The sequence below is a fragment of the Panthera leo genome, chromosome A1 (genome assembly GCF_018350215.1).
Source record: "Panthera leo isolate Ple1 chromosome A1, P.leo_Ple1_pat1.1, whole genome shotgun sequence".
Taxonomy (NCBI): Eukaryota; Metazoa; Chordata; class Mammalia; order Carnivora; family Felidae; genus Panthera; species Panthera leo.
Genome location: NC_056679.1, coordinates 146,078,710 through 146,085,105, shown reverse-complemented (window position 1 = coordinate 146,085,105; position 6,396 = coordinate 146,078,710). Strand labels below are relative to the sequence as shown.

General features: G+C 38.7%; 1 non-coding gene across 1 annotated transcript; it reads right to left on the bottom strand.

Moving 5' to 3' along the window:
- Nucleotides 1-2,333: 2,333 nt before the first annotated feature.
- LOC122202494 lies at nt 2,334-2,440 on the bottom strand. Its single transcript, XR_006194696.1, has one exon. It is a non-coding gene; the product is annotated as a U6 spliceosomal RNA (small nuclear RNA).
- Between the last annotated feature and the right edge of the window lie 3,956 nt (nt 2,441-6,396).

The window sequence follows — 6,396 nt, the reverse complement described above, 5'->3', positions numbered from 1 at the left end:
TATTCTGTAAATATGCCTTTGTCTGTACTATACCATGGTGACAATTTGGGAAATTACACTGGAATTAGGATGTTCAAAGTATTTTTTAGAAATCTGTCCCATGGGGTGCCTGGGTGGCTCAATAGGTTAAGTGATCCACTTCAGCTCAGGTCATGATCTCACATGGGTTCAAGCCCTGAATTGGGCTCTGTGCTGACAGCTCAGAGCCTGGAGCCTGCCTCCGATTCTGTGTCCCCTCTCTCTCTGCCCCTCCCCCACTGTCCTCTGCTGTCTCTCAAAGGTGAATAAATGTTAAAAAAAATTTTTTTTAAAAAAAGAAATCTGTCCTATGCAACCAAATAGTTTGATGTTACTACTTTCTAATATGCTACTACTACATTAAAATTTAATTGAATAAAAAAATTGAAAAAAATAATAAATTGTGTCAGGTTTTGTCATGAGATTTTTCATTTGACTGTTAGGAAATGACTTCGGAAAGTGATTGATCCACTTACCCTCTCTCTTTTTAAAATTATTTTTTATTTTTAAATTATTTTTATTGTTTTTAATTTTTATTTGAGAGAGAGAGAGAGCAAGTGGGGGAGGGGGAGAGAGAAAATGGAGGGGAGGAGAAAGAAAGAGAATCTTAAGCAGGCTACACACTCAGTGTGGAGCCTGATACCATGATCCTGGGATCATGACCTGAGTTGAAATCCAAAGCTGTATGTTCAACCGATTCAGCCACCAGGTACATCACCCTCTCTCTTCACATAGAACAGCTTCTCAACATTGTGGTTGAACCCAGGAATCAAGGATTGCAATTGTTCTGGATTTCAGATATGAGGAGCACTAAAACGAAGAGCAGTACTTCTGCGAATATCCAGCCATTCTGCAAGTGCTCTCTCTGCCTTCAAAACTGATTCAGGAGTGAGAGTCATGGGTACATTTTGGTTGGGGGCAGGACAGGAGACAGGAGAGAAACAATACTTCTTATTCCTTCCATCTCTGTCTCATCCCTGTGTCCACATACTTGCTTCTGCTGAGAACTTGCAGCTTGTGACGACAGTTGCTCACACTTGGACCTTGAAGACTAAGGCTAAAGGATTCTGTTGGGCATTCCAGAATAGATCCTATTAGCCTTTATGTCCTATAAGAAATTCCCTTTCAGCAAAAATATCTCCTGCTGAAGACCAAGATATCGTATTATACTGGGAAAAGCATTGGATTAGGAGTCAAAATCTAGGTATTAGTCTCAAACCTTTTAATGCTAATCTAATGCTTGAGATACTTTTTAAGCTTACGCTAGCAACAGGCATTTTGAATGCTGTGAGTGTCATTTATGGGTACGAGAAGGAGACAGCCAAAAATCTCCCATCTTCCAGTTTTTAAAATATTAATGAAAAAGACTAGAATTAAATTATTTATTTGATACGAATTGGTCTGCTCACATAGATCTAATTACCTCATCAATTCCTCTCCTCAGCTTGGTTTGCCATGGCGCTTTTAGTCATCTATGACAAGGCAGCCTGGTCCTACTCCTGGGTCCAGAAAACTGAACCACAGGGCCAGGCAGAACCACCTATTTTCATTCGTGTCTTGTATTACAATTTAAAGTACTATAAAATGAAGAAAGCTAAACTCATATTCTATTGTAATTAAGAGAAAAAAATCTAATGGAAATATTTTGATGATTAGTGTCTGATGTTACTGTATTAATATTGTATTTCTTTATTCTTGGCTGGTAGTACCCAAGAAAAAATTAGGAAATAGTTGCTGTTACTTACTAGGTAAAGAACTCAACTTGAGATCACAAACATGATGCCATGTCAGAGCACTGTATTTTGACTCCTATATCTCCCCATTAAGCCCTCAGATGGCAGTCCCATCCCAGCTTATAGCAACCACAGTTTGAGGATTGATGATAATGAACCATCATAGAAGATTTCAAAAACACCAGAAAATATTCTTCTGTGATAGAAAAGGGCAAGAAATAAAAAACTGTTTTTCTAAAATAAAAATCAATAAACACAAGTGGCAGATAGAAATGAAGACTACATTTTTTCTAAGTTTGGGTGATATGAATGTAACAATCAGTGAGAGTTCTATTTCTTCCTCTTTTAAAAAAGTACAGAGGGGTGCCTGGGTGGCTCAGTTGGTTGAGCGTCCAACTTCGGCTCAGGTCATGATCTCGCACTCTATGAGTTCAAGCCCCACTTCGGGCTCTGTGTTGACAGCTCAGAGCCTGGAGCCTACTTCAGATTCTGTGTCCCTCTCTTGCTCTGCGCTCACCTGCTCCTGCTCTGTCTCTCTCTCTCTCTCTTAAGAATAAATAAGACATTAAAAAAATTAAGTTAAAAAATACAGAATACTTTATGAATTTACATTTCATCCTTGCACAGGAGTCATGCTAATCTTCTTTGTATTGTTCTAATTTTAGTATATGTGTTGCCAAAGCAGACACAGTAGGACCATTATTTAAACTCAATGCCTGGCATAGAATGAGCCATCAGTGGGGGCGCCTGGGTGGCTCAGTCGGTTGAGCATCCAACTTCGGCTCAGGACATGATCTTGCTGTCCGTGAGTTCAAGCCCCGCGTCAGGCTCTGGGCTGACAGCTTAGAGCCTGGAGCCTGTTTCAGAGTCTGTGTCTCCTTCTCTCTCTGCCCCTCCCCTACTCATGCGCGCGCTCTCTCTCTCGCTCTCTCTCTCTCTCTCTCTCTGCAAAAATAAATTAACTTCAAAAAATTTTGAAGAATGAGCCATCAGTAAATGCCTTTTTAATGAATAAAAATGGTTGATATATTTACTTTTCTTAAGCATATTCTCATCAACCTTATAATATGTGAATTAGCAAATTTTCCTTCTCTTGATTTTATTTTTAATTTTGGTTACAAGATGTTATAGGTAAACTGATCCTTAAAAAAAAAATGTCACAAGAAAAATAATGGAAAGAGAAGATTGAAGTCCATTTCCAAGCCCCGAGTGAAGGAACTATTAGGTTATAGGAGGATGATGGGTTCAAAGACAGACATCCTCCTTATTTTCCCCTTTCTTTCTTCTCTCCTCTGTGACTAGCCCCCAAATTGAGGAAATTTCTATGTGTAAAAGGAAGTTAATCATTTATGGATTAACATATCTGTAAAACTGCAGGTTTAGCAGATCTAAGTTTTGCTAAATCAGGCCACATGTAAGCCATTAAATGTTGGCCACAAACTTACAGCCAAGTGAGAAATGGAGGCTAGTAGAAACAATTTAAGTGAAGGTAAGTGAAGGGCTTTTGCCCTAGTAGACAGACAGAGTGGGGGGTGGTGGTGAACAGATTTGAAGCAACCTTTGTCTGGGATTGTGGAAATGGGGAAGATATTCATGCTTAGGGGGAATTTCACTTGGCATCTGGCCATTGTTATTTTGGGCCCAATCGTGCTAGACTTTTCAATCAGAGTGAGTAACTTCCCTGTAGAATATCTGTAAAACAATCACAACTACTTGTCTGGTGGATATACACTAGAGGAAGACAGGCCAATCTACTTTAAGAATCTAACAAAGACTTCTGTCACCTTTCTTCCTTCACAGTTTGAGTTTGCAGGTTTCTACCTGTCTACATGTATAATAAGGCAGAGGAAAATAGCTCAAGTTCTTAAAAAGTGAGTGAGATAGCTTGAATGCAATGCTAACTTTATTTGAATATTTATTCTCAACTAAATAGCTCCCTTTGGTGATCTTTCTTCCAAGTAAAACACTTGACAGCAAAGAAAGTCTTCCAGTTCCAACATGTTTACCTGTTCACTTTTGTGTTAGAGCCTGTGGTTTGCCCTGATGCAATGAACAAACAAAGGGGTTCCGAGAATAAGAGATATTCTTGGGAAAAGACAAGTATGAAAAGTGCTATTTATTTTAAAAGGGCAGGTGGAGGTTATGTATCTTGTGTATTTGAGAGAGGCCCATCAATTCAACATGCAGAAGAAACATTATTCTTTAGGATTACTATTCACAAAGCAAATGAAAATATCATCATTTCAAAGTTTAGCATTTTGGTAATTAAAACTTCTTTAAGTAAATGAGTTTTTCTTAAGAAAGAGAGAAAGAAAAAAAGAAAGAGAGAGGAAGGAAGGAAGGAAAGAAGAGAGAAAGAAAGAAATCTAATAATGACATCCATATCTCTTTGGTTCATTTACATGTATAATGTGAATCACCATCTATTTAACTCTAGTGGGACCCAGGTACATTAGAGACCTTTACATACTGATTTTCTCTGATCTATTTCCTCTTAAAGTATTTATCAAGATACACTGGCTTGTTAGTTAATCTCCGTCTTTTTCCTCTATGCCTCAGAGTGGGATTCTCAAATGCACGTACTAACTGCATTGGAATAACCTGTACAATTTAATTTCAAAGCAGATTCCTGGGCCTTGGTCCAGATGTCCTGAATCAGACTTTCTGGGTTCAAGGCCCAGCATTTTGTATTTTTAATAAATTCATCAGGTGATGCACACTAGAATTTCCAAACTCTGTTATAGCGGGGAAAACTTACCTTCCAGGGAGTGGCAGCTTTAACTTGAAAGTGGAACATGGAAAACAACTCAGAGATTTCTAGCCAAATGAATACAATCATGCTTCAGGTAAAAGTTTTGCAAACTTACATACTAAAAATACATATTTCCAATCGTATTTCAAGGGAAATTATCATACTAGGAATTATCAACAGGATAATTTGAACTGGGATACATATATATTCAGGTATGTGCTTAACATAGGAATGCATCATTTTCCTTATGGGAAGTTTAAGAGTGACATAATATTATATCATTGCGTGAGTGGCCACAAAGACCTGTATTCCTGTAAATGGGCATCACAGGAGACTTTTCTGTGCCACTGTGCCATGGAAACACAGGACTCAGCAATGCCCTCATATGTGACAACTAACAGAACTTGATAATAACACTTCAGTAGTTTGATATGGCACTCTCCAAACTTTGGTTAATGACTTAATATGTAATCAAGTGTCTTTCAAAAATGTCTACCAAGGCAGGAAATGTAAAACAGGTTGTACAAAGAGACAAATACCAGCACTGAGAGAGATTACAACCTGCTCCTCTGTGCTCACAGCAAAAGCTATCGTTCTCTCCCCAGTTCCATGTTATGATCATTCATAGATCTTTTTTTTTATAAACATTCACATCTATAACTAAGCCTCACCCAGGAACTTCAGATTTAATTAAACTGTGGTGGAAGAACAATGAGAACTGGAAAGGAAGATCTTCAGTCCTAGAAGGCTGAAGAAACTGGGAAGGGAGCCGTCATCAGAACAGAGATTTTAACATTTTCCTGTACGAGGATGACTGGTGTTTGTTGATGTGGAATAGAGGAAGCTGAAGCCTGAAATGTGAGGGGAAAGCCTTAGAGAATGAAACCCATTGGCTGTGCACAGCACTGGAGAGGTGTGGCTCTCAGAATCACAGGGACAATGAAGAGTCAGAGTGAAACAGGGGGCATGGAATGAAGGACTAATGGAAGTACAAAATATGGACTACCTGGCCACTTCCTTCCCTCCCCTTAAACACAGCACTCCTGGCAGTCAGACATATACTCTTTGAACAAACCAACAAATGGAAAAAGGAGGAGGATCTTTTCTCATGGTATTGAATGAGCAATCTAAGAAGAACCAGGACAGCCAAGAAGGGCACTGGAGCAAATGCATCTGTTCTGTCAGGGTAGGGTCCCCTAGTGTGAGAGCTGGCTCCCTGACCACTCACCCTACAGTGCAGCTGGCTGATTGACAAGCCCTGCCTACCCTCAGAAAGCTTACAAACTGACTTCAGTGGCCTGTGCTTAAATATACATGAAAAACAAGGGACACCAAACATGAGAAAATACTGCAACAACAACACACAAATCAAAATCAAAATTAACAACAGAAAAAAAGTGATCCTGAAGGAAAGAGAGTTAATTCAGAATGTAGAAAAATAATCTTTCTTAATTTTTTATTATTTTTTTTATTTTAGAGAGAGAATGTAAGCAGGAGAGAGGGATGGGGGAGAGGGAGGGAGGTAGAAAGAGAGAGAGAGGGAGAGAGAGAAAAATCTCAACCAGGTTCCATGTCCAATGCAAAGCCCAACTTGGGGCTGAATCCTATAATCCTGAGAACATGACCTGAGTCAAAATCAAGAGTTAGATATTCAACCGACTGAGCCATCCAGGCACCCCTAGAGAAAAACAAATCTTTCTAATTAATGTTAGAAAGATCAGAGAAGATCCTGCATCCATAAAACAAAGAAACAAAAAAGATGCAATGAGGAAAGAAAAGTTAGAGAACAAAAAGAGCTCTAGATGCTTACAAAAATATGTTTTTTGAAATTAAAATAAGAAAAGGAAAAAAATTGCAAGAGTTGAGACTGTTGAGTAAATCCAGAATAAAAAT